This window comes from Vipera ursinii (assembly GCF_947247035.1).
Source record: "Vipera ursinii genome assembly, chromosome: 1".
NCBI lineage: Eukaryota > Metazoa > Chordata > Lepidosauria > Squamata > Viperidae > Vipera > Vipera ursinii.
Window position 1 is genome coordinate 257,171,851 of NC_139512.1, and position 15,178 is coordinate 257,187,028.

Genomic DNA, 15,178 nt, shown 5'->3' on the forward strand with positions numbered 1-15,178 from the left:
TGAAAGATTGTTAAAGAATGGTCCAACTTAAAATATGGAGAAATTTCTGTGAGAACAATTAATCAATGGAATAGCTTTCCTCCAGGAGTTGTGGGTACTCCATCACGGAAGGATTTCAGAAATAGACTGGACAACCATTTGACTGAGATGGTCTAAGGCATCTTCCTTGAGTAAGAGGTTGGACTGGAAGATCTCCAATGTCCCTTCTAGTCCTATTTTTCTATGCTCTATATAAATAAAAATGCAGCTGCATCAAGAGTTCCCTTTTATCAATGGTTGAACATTCATGAATGTTCTGAACAACTGCTAACTGATTCAGTTAGGGCTTTTTTCTGAAAGAAATGTGTAGAGAAGGGACAAGGGGAAAACTGGTTTTATTACATTATTACATCAGGTTTTCTACATACATTTATTAGGGGACAGGCATCAAAGGCTGTAAAGAGCTCCTCCAAAAGTAAAAGCTTTCTTTTATTCATTTTATTTTTATTTTAACTTTTAACTCCTTTTAAAACTGCATTTTAACCTACTTTTAACCTATTTGTAACCTATTTTTAAATCTGTTTTAACCCTTGTTTGACTTTTTATAATAGTCAAAGACTTTTCTAAACACCAGAGCCCGTAGCCTCTGCTGGCCGGGCTTCTGATTCTCAGCCACTCACTCTGTATGAACATCAAGTGAAAGCTGTATTGAAGGCTGTGAATCCCAGCAAAGCCGCAGGCCCAGATGGGGTGCTGGGGATAGTGGTTAGGAATTGTGCCGACCAATTAGCAGGGGCCCTGACAAGGATCTTTAACATCTCCTTGCAAACAGCCTGTGTACCATCATGCTTGAAAGCAGCCACCATTGTCTCAGTTCCGAAGAAAACAGCAATCGAGTACCTAAATCAGACATGTCAAACACAAGGCCCGGGGGCTGGATCCGGCCCGCAAAGTGGTTTCATGTGGCCCCCGAAGCCATCCTGGAAACAGTGAGGGAACGGCCTCCGCTGCCTTGGCCCTGGCCCAGAGGCCCTCCTCCTGCCAGAGACCCCCAGATCTGTCCCACTCCTGCCCAGGCCCCCATATGGACCCTTGATGCCAATGATGTAGAGCTGGCCATGCCCACCCAGTAGGCCATATGCACTCTAGCCACACCCACCCAGTAGGCCACACCCACCCTGGCCATACCCACCTGGCCCTCCAAGGGCAACCACAATGCTGATGTGGCCCTCAATGAAATTGAGTTTGACACCCCTGGCCTAAATGACTACAGACCTATTGCATTAACATCTGTAATGATGAAATGCTTCAAAGGACTGCTTCTCCAACATCTTAGGACATGCCTCCCAGCGGATTTCAACAAACATCAGTTTGCCTATAGGGGGAATAGGTCGACAGACAATGCCATAGCTACTGCCTTACACTGTGTAGCAAGCCATCTGGAGAGACCTGGAAGTTATGTCAGGATGCTTTTCATAGACTATAGCTTGGCTTTTAACACAGAGGTGTAATGACTTTCTTTTATATGAAAGAAGGTGTGCTTGACTGTGGCATTGCAATTAGAGGCGTAGGGGTAAATTACTACATTGTCTTGAATAATAAGGGAGTAGCTCAAGGCTGTGCAGCGAGTAAGGCAAAGCAATATAACAGACTAATAAAATAACAGAGCTGGAAGAGACAGATGTCTTCTAGTCCAACCCCCTGCTCAAGCAGGAAACCCTATAACATTTCAGACAAATGGTTGTCCAATATCTCCTTGAAAAGCTCCAGTTATGGAGCACCCATAACTTCTGGAGGCAAATTGTTCCACTGATTAATTGGTCTGTATCTCTTTGGGTTGTTTAATATATTTGTAAATAATATATTTAGAGAATTTTGTGAGGATTTATAATGTACTAACATGATGGGAGCTTATTAGTAGTTTTGATCAGTAGACATCATAGAGCTAAATAGTCAAAACCCATGTAATAACCCATGGGTTTCTAAGAAGGGCCTATTCTAGACCAAGAACTGAGTTGATGCATTCCATAACCAAATACGGATGCTTCCCTCATCTGCCATATCATCAGCAGTTGTATATATGGGATGACCCAGCCATTGAAGATATTGCTTGTTTTTTGTTTGACTGTTGACTCTGGGCTCACCACTCTCAGGAGTCATAGCAGACACTGTAATGCAGGAGTGTTAAACTGCAGGCCTGCAGCCCGGATGCGTCATGGCGAAACCGCACCTACCCCATTTCCAGCAATGGAAAAAAAGTTGCAGTATGTCACGACACGTCATGTGATGTTGCGAGTTTGACACCCCTGCTGTAATGCAACATCTGGAAACTATAGCATTCCCACACATACAAGCAAAAAAGTATGAATCTGGTGTGTAGATAATACCTTTATTATACTAAAAAGTGGAACAATTAGTGAAGTCAGGTGAAACTATCAACAACATCTTGAAAGAATAAAATTCAGAAGGGAAAAAGAAAAGCAACATACTACCCTTCCTTGATATCTTCATCAGCAGAGTAAATGACAGCAAATTAGAAATGCAAGTCTACTGATAATAAACAAAATACACCAAGTGTTCCATTTCCAGAGTAACTACTTGACCGCCCACAAGATAGGCTGTGTAAGAACATTATTCAGATGAATACATTTGGTCTTATTTGTGGAATCAGAATACAAAGGATAGTAAGAATTTCAGAAGGAAGTACAATTAACTGTTTTCTGCAGTTTCTATTATTTATTTATTTATTTTATTTATTTTATTAGACTTATATAATGCTCTTCTCCCGTATTATATTTAATAATAGCACAGAATTTAATATTGCTCTGTTTGATGATCTCTGCAAAGTTGAGAATTAAACATTACAAGGTAACATAAAGATCGTTCTTGGAAGGTCATCTCTGATTCCAGCCATTTGAAGGTGTGCATCACACATTACTTCCCTCCACTGAAGTGGAAATAGGCTTAGGATCCTCCTGAATATCCCAGCAGAACTTGAAGGGGAGTTTTCCCATCCTCTCCTTAAAGACATGGTCAAACTTTTCACTCTGGGCAACAGTCATGGTGTTCTTCCAGTCCCCAACAATGCCTGGAGGTTAAAAAATGTCAACAGGTTTTGTATTCAATTAAACTAGAGGCTATTTATGTCATCCTGTCACCAAAATGTTCATAACTTGGAACATTGCACATTTTCCCATTATCAGAGGAATGCTTAGTCACCTCTTTGTCCATCAAACAGTTCTTACAAACCTGTATTGATAGTTTTTGGGGAGGAAGCTGGTTGCCTAGTATTTTAAATAGAGCTGGATTGCACAGAAAAGACTTGATAGGAGGGCAAAGATCTCTCTAACTAGAAGGGGTCAAGTGATTTCCGTGCCATAAGTATCTCTTACTTGGAAATCACAGAATTAATAGTCTACCAGTGAGGTTCAAATAATCTTGAATTCAGTCTTTTGGAACTGGCCCCATGATTAAGTGAAATGATTGGTGGTTCTTTGAGCATCAGCTAGGGTCCTACAAGCTTAAGGGAGACATGTTCAAACCACTTTAGGAAGTGCCTTTCAGAGGAAGACAGTATTCCTGGTTTCAGATGAAGCTGAAATGAAAAGCATAGCCCCATAATATGTATTATTACTGATTTACCTTTGCGAAGAAAGTTCCTTTTGCGTAAAGCTATCTTATCAGTATACATGAATGTGTAGTTTGCTCTAGAATCCACTTTCATGTTATCAAATGTAGCTTTATCCACCACATCATCCACCTCCTTTTCACTTAGTTCTTTTCCTAGGAAGTTGCATATTTTCAGCACAGAACTTCTCAGATCCTGCAATTTGATATAGCTTTATATTAGTTCATTCATAACGATGGGGAAAAGATGGAAAATTTTGTTGATATATGTGGGGAATTCTAAAGATTATTACTTCTTTATACATACCTTCCATATTAAACTTTCTTTCTTTTCCTATTGAAAAAACTTCCATGATATTAAGTAATTATTATTTTTTAAACAAAAGCCGAATTTGGGTATATCAATGAAGCAATATCAAGGAATTAAAAAAATACTGCCTGCTGAATTTAGTTTCCTGCTAAATACTTTCAAGAGACAGGTTATTGAGAAACATTTTTAGTTTACAAATATATTTAGCTTACAATATATTTATGTCCCAGAATTTCACTAAGATTCAGACACTTACACTGTTAGTACTTTTGACTGCATTAAAGTTGGCTAGTTCCCAAGCCAGACTAAATAATTGCTTTGGCCTCTCTTGAAAATGCAGTTGAGTTGAGTGAATCTCTTCTGACTCAGTACAGGAGAATATTATGAAAAACCTGGGCCAGGATTTTGCTTATTACAGGTACATTGTGCTTATTGGATTTCCCTCATTTACTAAGTTTATCAAAAATTAGATCAACTTTGTTTTGCCAAACTTATTTGCAAGAATGCATGCTGTGAATTCTAGCATGACAAACCAAGTGCCCACAAACACACCTTCTTTTAATCTTTTTAATATTAATTTGACAGCATTCTTGTTTTCTGGATCCTCCTCCTTCCTTTTGAAGAGACAGAAACTTATTTTTCTTCAGAGATCTCCCCAGTCCTCTAGGACAGGGCTTTTCAACCTTTTCACAGATTTTACCATTTTTAGGAGATGACAATATTTGAGTACCACCAGTGCTTAGCAAGGTGTCAAAAACTTGATGACTTAAAAAAAGGGGTGGGTGGGTTTTACTGATTAGATTCATTTGTTGCTATAGAAATTGCTAGTTTATAATATTATGGAAAAGTAAAAAGTTTAGGTTCAATGTTAATGCTTGCTTCTACTGCAACAGAGGAAGTTGGAAGTCAATGCCTTTTCTTTTCTTTTTCCCTTCTCCCCCTCACTTTCCCCCCTTTTTCCTTCCCACTTTGTCCCACTATTTGTTTTTGTAGTTTTGTATTTTATTCTATAATCTAATAAAATGTTACAAACTGTAGAAAAAAAGGAAAAAAGTACCGGTTTTAATTACTTCAGTGGCAGTTCCTTTGCTGAATCACTTTCCCTTTGTACTGACAAATGTATAATGAATTTATCCATATTTATTAATATGCACCACTACCAGCTGGCTGGTCAGCCCTTCTTCTTCTCTCCCTCTCCTCTCCTCCCACAGTGTAGTAAGAATGTACACATGCACTCAGTCCCTTCACTGTATCCTTAAAGACACAGGAATCAAGCGCAAAGCAAGAAAGGCTCACAAAAGCCTCACAGAATAAAGAAACACTAAACTCTGTTTTTTCCCCCTTTAACCTGCCTCAGATGTGTCACAATGTTGCAACCTGAGCCTGAAAGGCTCCAACAATTGCAAAAAGCGATAACCTTAAATTAAGCCTGTTTACCTACAAAGAAAACTTGCTAAAAGCTATAGACAGACTAAAGATAAGGGGGTAAAATTAATTACATTTGTTTAAAGCAGGGGTGTCAAACTGCCGGCTCACAGGCTGGATGCATCACGAGGAAACCTCACCCATCCCATTGCCAGCAATGGGGAAAAAGTTCCGATACATCGCATGACGTCACGTGACATCAGGAGTTTGACATGTCTGGTTTAAAGGGATTAAACCTACGGATGCCAACACTTTGGACTCATTACTAGCCTTTGTGAAACAGACTAAAATATTCCAATAACCAAAGCACACAAACCAAGCCTCTGAATTACAAAACGCTGTAAAAAGTGCACAAAAATCCTTATGGTAACCCAATCAAGCTGCCAGCTGACCCAGAACTAAATAAACCAACCTCCTTTCTGACATGCTGGTCTCCTGGCTTTTCATTTTACCAGCGCTGATTGCATTCTCCTGACTGGAGAAAACTAACCAGGGGACCTTTTCTTTCAGCAACAGCTTCTTCTTCCTTGACTCTTTTTCCTCCCTGCCGGCTGAGCTCTCCTTCCACAGCTCCTTCTCCATCCACTTTCTTGCCCAAACCACCTCCTTTTATATCCTCTCCTCTCCTCCCCCCTCCTTTTTTCTTCAGTTCACCTCCAGCTACGGAAACACCAATCAGCTGGGGCCAATCAGGTGGAGACCTGCCGCGCTCCCGGAGCTTCTGCCAAGCCCAGACAGTCCTGCAGCTCCAGCTGCCTCTCCTTCAGGCTTGGGTCGCTTCAGCTCATTCCCCTTCCCTGCTACATTTGTCTAGGAGGGTCACGTACAGTTGTGGGATTCAGCTGGTACGCAGCACTTCAGCAGAACCAGTAGCTAATTTTTTGTTGCCCAGGCCCAAAATGGACTTCCAGAAGCAGCATCCACACAGAAAATGGGTTGTTCACATATTTGAATCCCACCACTGGTCACATACCACCTGCCACGTGCAAAAGTACCACTGGTGATATGCATACCATCGGTTGAAATGCTCTGCTCTAGGAGTTTACAGAAATAACCAAGAATGGTTCTGTGGTCACCTCTGCATCTTCTGGAATACGTTATGCTACACCGGGATGGGACATGAGGCTGGCTCCAGGCAGTGATAACTGCTTCCTTGAGTGAGGGTAATTTTCCCGCCGCCTTGAAGGAGGTGGTGGTGAGACCCCTCCTCAAGAAGCCTGCCCTGGACCCAGCTGTATTAAACAACTTTCGTCCGGTCTCCAACCTTCGCTTTCTTGCGAAGGTTGTCGAGAGTGTGGTGGTGCATCAGCTCCCTTTGTTCTTAGAGGAAGCTGATTATCTGGACCCGTACCAATCGGGTTTCAGGCCCGGGTACAGCATGGAGACGGCATTGGTCGCACTGGTGAATGATCTCTGGCAGGCTCGGTACAGGGGTTGTTCCTCTGTCCTAGTCCTGTTAGACCTCTCAGCGGCTTTTGATACCATCGACCATGGTATCCTGCTGCGGCGTCTCAGGGGGTTGGGAGTGGGAGGCACAGTTTTTCAGTGGTTCTCCTACTTTCTGGGACGTTCACAGTTGGTGTTGGCAGGGGGGCAGAGGTCGACCTTGAGGCCTCTTATTTGTGGAGTTCCCCAGGGATCGGTCCTCTCGCCTCTCCTGTTCAACATCTATATGAAGCCTCCAGGTGAGATTATTCGTGGTTTTGGAGTTGGGTATCATCAGTATGCTGATGATACCCAGCTTTTCATTTCAACCCCAAACCACCCCAGTGATGCCCTCGACGTGATGTCCTGTTGCCTGGAGGCGGTCCGGGTCTGGATGGGGAGGAACAGGCTTCGGCTCAATCCTGACAAGAATGAGTGGCTGTTCGTGCCGGCATCCCGGGAAATTCAGATTATTCCATCTCTTACTATGGGGGGTGAGTTATTGCCACCCGTAGATAGGGCGCGCAACTTGGGGGTCCTCCTAGATTCACAGCTCTCTTTAGAAGATCATATAGGAGCTGTGACTAGGAGGGGCTTTGCCCAGGTTTGCCTGGTGCACCAGTTGCAGCCCTATCTGAACCAGGATGCCTTGCGTACAGTCACTCATGCACTCGTGACCTCTCGTTTAGACTACTGTAATACTCTCTACATGGGGCTGCCCTTGAAGACCACTCGGAGGCTTCAACTGGTGCAGAATGCAGCCGCACGAGTTGTGTTGGGGGTCTCCCGATACTCCCAAGTTACACCTTTGCTCTGCGAGCTGCATTGGCTGCCGGTTGCCCTCCAGGTAAGATTCAAGGTGCTGGTAATGACCTACAAAGCCCTACATGGCATGGGTCCGGATTACCTACGGCAGCACCTGTGGCCGGCGTCAACTTCCCTCCATCCAGTGCTCTCCCACAGAGAGGGCCTCCTCAGGGTGCCTCCGATCAGAGAATGTCGACTGGTGGCCCCCAGGGGGAGGGCTTTCTCTGTGGGCATGCCAGACCTGTGGAACTGCTTGCTGGTTGAGCTCCGGATGGCCCCCGACCTTCGCTCCTTCCGGCGGGATCTAAAAACCTATTTATTTGAGCAAGCCGGCCTGGTCTGATGGGTTTTGGGGTTGGGTTTTAATATGGTTTTAACTATTGTATATATTGGGCAGAATTATTTAATTGTTTTTAACTTTTGTACTTTGTATTTTAATATTTATTGCCCTGTACACCGCCCTGAGTCCTTCGGGATAAGGGCGGTATAAAAATCTAATAAATATAAATATAAATATATAAATCTTGTGCCACCCAGTAGCCATCCCACTTTCCCTATTTCTGGATCTGACCACTGCGTTAGTTCCTTATTCTTATTCCATTTTCCTAGTTACCGAGCCAGTTTCCTGTTCTTCCTTGTCCTTGCTCTAACCACTTGCTCTAACCACTATTTTCCTCACTACAGACACATCCCATAACCAACCAAAAGCCAACATGGGTTTATCAAAAATAGATCATGTCAGACAAATCTTACTGCATTCTTTGACAAAGTGACAAAATTAGTGAACCAGAGAAATGCTGTGAATATACTTTACTTGGTCTTCAGTAAGGCTTTTGATAAAGTAGACCACAACCTACTACTTGATAAGATGCAAAAATTTGGGTTAGACAGCATCACCACTGCATGGATCACCAACTGCTTTCAACATGTAGTCCTCACTGGAATTGCATCTACATGGAGTCAGGTATGCAGTGGGATACTATCTTAGGGCCAGTACTTTTCAATATCTTCATCAGTGATTTAGATGAGGGAATAGATGGGGAACTCAGCAAATATGCAGATGATATCAACCTGGCAGGAATAGCCAACACTCCAGAAGATAGGCTTAAGATACAGAAGGATTTGACAGACTTGAACATTGGCCCCCAACAAAATTAAATTCAATGGTGAAAAAAAGTATGATCCTACATTTAGAATCAGAATCAGAACAGAGCTGGAAGGGACGTTGGAGGTCTTTTCGTCCAGCCCCCTGCTCAAGCAGGAGATCCTATACCATTTCAAACAAGTGACTGTCCAGACTCTTCTTTAAAACCTGCAGTGATGAAACACCCACAATATCTGAAGGCAAGCTATTCCACTAGTTAATTGTCCTCACTGTTAGGAAGTTTCTCCTTAATTTCAGATTGCTTCTCTCCTTGATTAGTTTCCATCCATTGTTTCTTGTCCTGCCCTCTAGGCAAGATAAACCAAATGCACAGGTATAGTATAGGTGGTACCTGACTCAATAGTACTAATTGTGAGAGGGATCTTGGAGTCCTAGTGGACAATCACTTAAATATGAGCCAACAGTGTGGTGCAGCTGCCAAGATCATGTGACGTGTTAATATCACTTTATAATGCCTTGGTAAGATCACACTTGGAATACTGCATCCCGTTTTGTCACCACAATGTAAAAAATATGTTGAGACTCTAGAAAGAGTGCAGAGAAGTTGAACAAAGATGATTAGACAACTGGAGACTAAAACATATAAAGAATGGTTGTGTCACGACGTCCTTAGCTACGAATCACGAACACACCGAAGGTACGGGTGACAAGGTTTATTCTTCAACTCTCACAAAACAAACCGTGGAAAAAGTCAGCGTTGATGGCGTCCTGCCTCAATGCTTTCTTTATTGTGCAGCACCACCCCAACCCCACCCCGTCAGAACAAACCGGCATCTGCCCACTCCCCCATAAAAACCCCACCCACCACCGTGCACACCCGCCACCCATTGCGTGCGTTGCCACATCCTGTCGGGCCATCCTCCAGGTAAGTCCCATTCTTCCCTTTCTCCATGTCCCCGTGGCCCCCCTGTTCCCTTGGCCGTACAGTCCCCCCTTGGTTCAGCCGAATGCCCGGCTGACGGGAGAGGCGCCACAGGCACGGCCAACATCCAGTCAGTGCTAGCCCCTCTGGCTGCTTCTTCCCCGCCCTCCGCTTGGTCTGGTTCCGGCTCTGGCATGTGTTTTGGCTCCGGCTGCCTAGCAGTACTTGCGGGACCCAAGGGTCCAGACTGCGCAGGCGCTCCTGATAGCTGGCTGGGGAGCGCCCGGCCCTGCCCTCACCGGTGAGCTGCGGGCGCGCCCGTCAGCTGTTCAGTGGTGGGCTCCTGCGCAGGCGTGCCCGGTAGCAGGCCGGAGGGCGCCTGACTCTGCTGCTGTCGGTGAGCCATGGGTGTGCCCTCAGATGGTCGGCGATGCGCTGCCGTGGCTCCGGAAGGCCAGCAAGCCCCGTTGATGGCCGAGGAGAGCAGAGGTCGGCGGCAGGCTGCAGCGGCCCCGGAAGACCGGCAGGGCTTGGTAGAGGCAGAGGGGAGCGGCATCGACGAGGACGGCGGCATAGCAGGTGAGGACGGCATGGCCCGGACAGATGACAACCTGGCGGGGCTTGACAGTCGGCTTCCCCTACCACAGGCCCACCTGAAAAGGAAGGACAAGATGGACGTCCGTGGACCCCGGCCACGGAGTCCATGCCCCTACCCCCCGGCTTGTTGGGATGTACATGGTGGAAGGCCACAACCAGATGAGCTGCCCGAACATCCCCTCTATCCACCCAGGAAGTGTCCGACAGTGGGTACCCCTTCCACAACACGAGGTACTGTAGCCGTCCGGTCCATACCCGTGAATCGAGGACTGCCTGTACTTCGTACTGGTCCCCGTGTACAGGCCCTGGTGCATTTCCACCCGCCTTCCCTGTCAACCCCCTGGCGGGTCTCAGCAAGCTGCTGTGGAAGACAGGGTGGACCTTCCCTAAGAACTTTGGCAACCGCAGTTGTACTGTCACGGGACTGATCACCCGGACCACTTGGAAAGGGCCAAGGAACTTGGGGCCCAACCTTTTGCTCGGTACCCGCAACTGTAGGTACTTGGTTGACAGGTATACCCACTCCCCGGCCCTGGGGGTCTCATAAGGTTCCCGCTTCCTGTCCGCCTGCTCCTTTGCCCTTGCTTGGTCCTTTGCCATCGCCTCCTTGGCGATCTTCCAAACACCCTCTAGTTGGCGCATCCACTCCGGGCCCAGTGGGTGCTACCAGTCCTTGACCGCACTCAGGGAAAGGGACTAGGTCATACCCTGCCACCACCCAGTACGGTGTCAGGCCCGTGCTGCTGTGCATGGCATTGTTGTGGGTGACCTCAGCAAACACAAGGAGGTCTACCCAGTCTGTTTGTTGGTATGACACATAACTCCTGAGGAGCCGTTCCACTGTGGCATTCGCCCTCTCAGCAGCCCCATTGGTGCTTGGGTGGTATCCAGAGCTCAGGCCTTGGGTGGACCCGATGTGTTGCAGGAACTCTTGCTAGAACCATGCCGTAAATTGGACCCCACGATCTGAAATTATTCGTCGGGGAACCCCGTGTAGCCGATAGACGTGTGTCAAAAACATCCACGCCAAGCGTTTGGCGGACGGAAGTCCTTTACATGGGATGAAGTGTGCCTGTCTGGAAAAGAGGTCGATGACCGTCCAGATCACTGTGTGGCCCCTGCTTTCCAGCTCCTGCCATGGCTGTTCGGGGTCCAAAACTGTCTGTAATAGCCCTAACGGCTTCCCAACATGGGGTTTTGCTGTGGCGCACACGTGACAGCTCCGGACATGTTGTTCCACATCTGTCTTTATGCACGGCCACCAGAATTGATGCCGTGCCAAGTGCAGGGTCTTGAGGAAGCTGAAGTGGCCGGCCTGTTTGGCGTCGTGACACCGGTGAAAAATAGTGGAGCGAAGAGCACGGGGCACATAGAGCTTATCCCTGTGCCAGGCCAAGCCATTGCGCATAGTGAGAAGGCCGGGGTGCTCCTTCAGCCAGGCGTCCATAGCCAGAGCATCACCCATGGCACGGGACAGATCGTCCCCCACCCGGCAGACCACCTGTTTCGTGGCTGCAGGACCTTCTGGCAGGATGAGCTCTTGCACCACTGCCTCCTGTTTGGTGTCGTACTGTGGAAGCCGTGAGAGTGCATCGGTAAGAAAGTTTCGTTCCTCCGGCACGTATTTCAGAGCGAAGTTAAACTGCCGGAAAAAGAGAGCCCATCTGACGTGTTTAGGCGCCAGCTTTCTGGGTGACTGTAGGACCTCTAGGTTCTTATGGTCCGTCCAGATCTCGAAGGGGTGGGCGGCCACCTCCAACAGATGACGTCACGTCTCTAGGGCTGTGCGCACGGCGAACACCTCCTTTTCCCAAATCGCCCATGCACGCTCTGCGGACGACAGCTTCTTGGATGAATAGGCACATGGTTGGAGTATGCCCTCCGTGTTCTGTTGCAATAATACAGCCCCTACGGCGGCGTCGCTGGCGGCGACTTGGACCACATACAGTAGGTCCAGATTGGGGTGCGCCAACACCGGTTCCTTAGCAAACAAGGCCTTCAGGGACTCGAACGCCTTTTGGCACATGGTGGTCCACGCCAACTTCAGCCCTGGAGGTGGCTTCTCCCCAGTCTGCCGTGTCCACAACAGGTCCGTCAATGGCAGGGCTATCGCCGCAAAGCCCGGAATAAACTGACGATAGAAGTTCAAAAACCCCAGGAAACTTTGAAGCTGTCGTCGCGTCCGTGGTGCTTGCCACTGCTGCATGGCTTCCACCTTCTGAGGGTCCATCTCTATGCCACTTGCTGACGCCCGGTACCCCAGGTAATCCAACCTTGTCTTGTGAAACTCACACTTTGTGAGTTTCACGTAGAGACGGGCGGCCAGCAACTTCCGTAGCACCTGGCGCACAAGGGTAACATGCTCCTCCATGGTCTTAGAATAGATCAGGATGTCATCCAGGTAAACCAGCACCCCACGGTACAGGTGCTTGTGAAGCACCTGGTTTATTAGTTGCATAAAGACGGCTGGGCCTCCCTGGAGCCCGAATGGCATAACCCGGAACTGGAAGCTGCCCAACGGACAGTTGAATGCTGTCTTCCATTTGTCCCCAGCTCTGATCCTCACCCAGTAATATGCCTCCTGTAGATCCAATCTCGTGAAGATGCGACCTGTCGATAGGTGTGCCAGGAGGTCCTTCATGAGAGGCAGCGGATACAAATGTTCCACGCAGACCGCATTGACTCCACGGAAGTCGACACACAGGCGAAGGGTGCCATCCTTCTTTTCTCAAAACAGTATCGGCGCCGCTATCCTGGACTGGGTGGGTTGGATGAACCCCCTTGCGAGGTTTTTATTGATATAATGCCGCAATTCCTGCATCTCGCGGGGTGTCAGGGCATACATGAGCGGCTTTGGCAGCTTGACACCTGGCTCAAGCTCGATGGCGCAGTCCGTTGCTCGGTGGGGAGGCAAGGCATCACACTCTCTCTCGTCAAACACTTCAGCCAGATCGGCGTATGCATGTGGAAAGTGGGCCCCCACCACCCCTTCTGCCCCTTGGGCTTGCTCGCTCCCCGGTTGACCAGCAGGACCCACATATGCGTGCAGTGGCAGTTGTGGCCCTGTCCCCAACCGCAGATGTCGACACCCCCCTTCCCACCAAATCGTGGGACCCCACTTATCGAGCCACATCAGCCCCAGGATCACCGCCTCTGTCATGGACGGAACAACAAGAAACCGCATCGTCTCCCAATGAGTCCCCATCTCCAGACAGATAGGGCTCGTCACATGGGTTACCGGGGTCCCCCCCAGAAGGGACCCATCCACCTGCTGAAAACAGAGAGGGGTCGGTAGTCACCACACATCCAGTCCCAACCGGGTAACCACCGTCTGGCTGAGCAGGCACCGGGTACTACCTGAGTCTATCAGGGCCGGGTAGGCCTCCCTCCGACCCGTCCGTGGATTGACAAGCACAACCGGAACCATGAAGGGTACCACCGGGTCACTCACCATGGGGTCCTCCTCCTCCTCTTGGCTCTCGTAGGGTTCTGGGTCGGTGGGCCTGGGTGTCTCCATCCCCGTTGCTGGTGTCATCATGAGGGTCGCCATCTGGTGAGCGGCTCTCGAACGCTCCACTGACTTCCATGCCATGGCTCCCTTGCCAGGGGGGGTGGCTGCGGCCATGCAGGGTGCTGGCAAAGGGCAATCAGCCGCACGGTGCCCCGGCTGATCACACCGGAAGCATCTGATGGTTGGCCTTGTGGGCGGCACAGGTGGTTTTGCCGCTGGTGTCACGGTCTTCCGGTCCTCCTCCTTCGGCTTCTCAGGGATCCTACGGGGCCCAACCACCCCCTCTGGCTTTCCCCTGCACTCACGTAACCGAACGTCGAGTTCGACAGCGACACGATACCACTCCAGTAGTCGCTCGGGCACACCACGCACCATGCACACCCTATGTAGCACGCCATCCAACCCTGCCTGGAAGTGGTGCACCAGCAGGCTTTCTGGCCAGGAGCGTAACTTGCGAGCCACACGGTGAAACTCGCCGACATACTCTGCCGCAGGCCTGCCTTGTTGCCGTAGGCCCACCACCTTTGCCTCAGCCCTATGGGTATGGGACACGTCCTCGAACTTCATTCGCAGTGCTTCCAGGAACAGTCCAACATCGGCCAGCTCCCGGGCGTGCTCCCTGTACAGGTCAGCCGCCCACGCCGCAGACTCTCCCTGCAGACTCGCGGTGATGGCCACCACCATGGCCCATTGGGAGGCGTAGGCTGCACCATACTGGTCTAGGTGGTGGATGGTGTGACTTAGGAACATGGTGAGCCGATCAGGGTGACCGTCGTACGTTACCGGCAGAGGCGGAGGTCCCCAGAACAACCCCGGGCCCCAGGACCCCCCTGGGCCCTGGGCCCTTTTGTACTGGCCGCTCCATGGCCTGGTAGGAGCCCCGGCCGTCGTTGTCCACCTGGCGGGCTCTGCCTGGTCCGATGCCTCGGAGGGTGGTCGTTTGGCTCGAACGGTCCCTGAAGCAGCCGGCTGTGATGGCGGGCCGCGGAACCTCAGACTCACCAGACGGAAACCGGGATGGCCCGGCTGGCCAGGCATTGGCCCCTAAAGTGACCACTGTCGCGTACCCCGACTCGGACCCAAGGGTGACCAAGGCGCAGGTTCTTGATACCCAAACTCCCCAAAACGGTCCCGCAAGACGTCCTGGAGCCGTGGAGTAACTCCACTCCTCGCCTTCCTCCTCCATCAGCCGCCGCTCTCTCCAGGCCTCCGCCGAGCCCCCCGAGCGGGACTCCCCACGGACCAAGTCCAGGTGCTACAGCACAGGACTGTACCACCACTCCCTGCTGCGAGTCCGAGGCCCTTCCTCCCTGCCTTCGCTGCTAACAGCCGTGGACACAACTCCCTTGGTCTTTGGCCGCACCACCTGTTGAGGCCCCTCCACCATAACCGGGTCGGGCGGTGCTGCAGCTGTAACCCCCACGGCCCCTTCCCCATTGGCTGCCAGAGCAAGCCCCAGTGGATCCTCTG

General features: G+C 49.3%; 1 pseudogene across 1 annotated transcript in view; it reads right to left on the reverse strand.

The window, feature by feature from the left end:
- Window positions 1-2,906: 2,906 nt before the first annotated feature.
- Window positions 2,907-15,178, reverse strand: part of LOC310632757 (amine sulfotransferase-like) — a 61,211-nt pseudogene continuing 48,939 nt past the window's right edge. Inside the window, exons 5-6 of the transcript in view lie at window positions 3,622-3,802; window positions 2,907-3,067 (exon numbers count right to left, since the gene is read on the reverse strand). The product of the transcript in view is annotated as an amine sulfotransferase-like (transcript). The remainder of the gene's footprint in view (window positions 3,068-3,621; window positions 3,803-15,178) is intronic.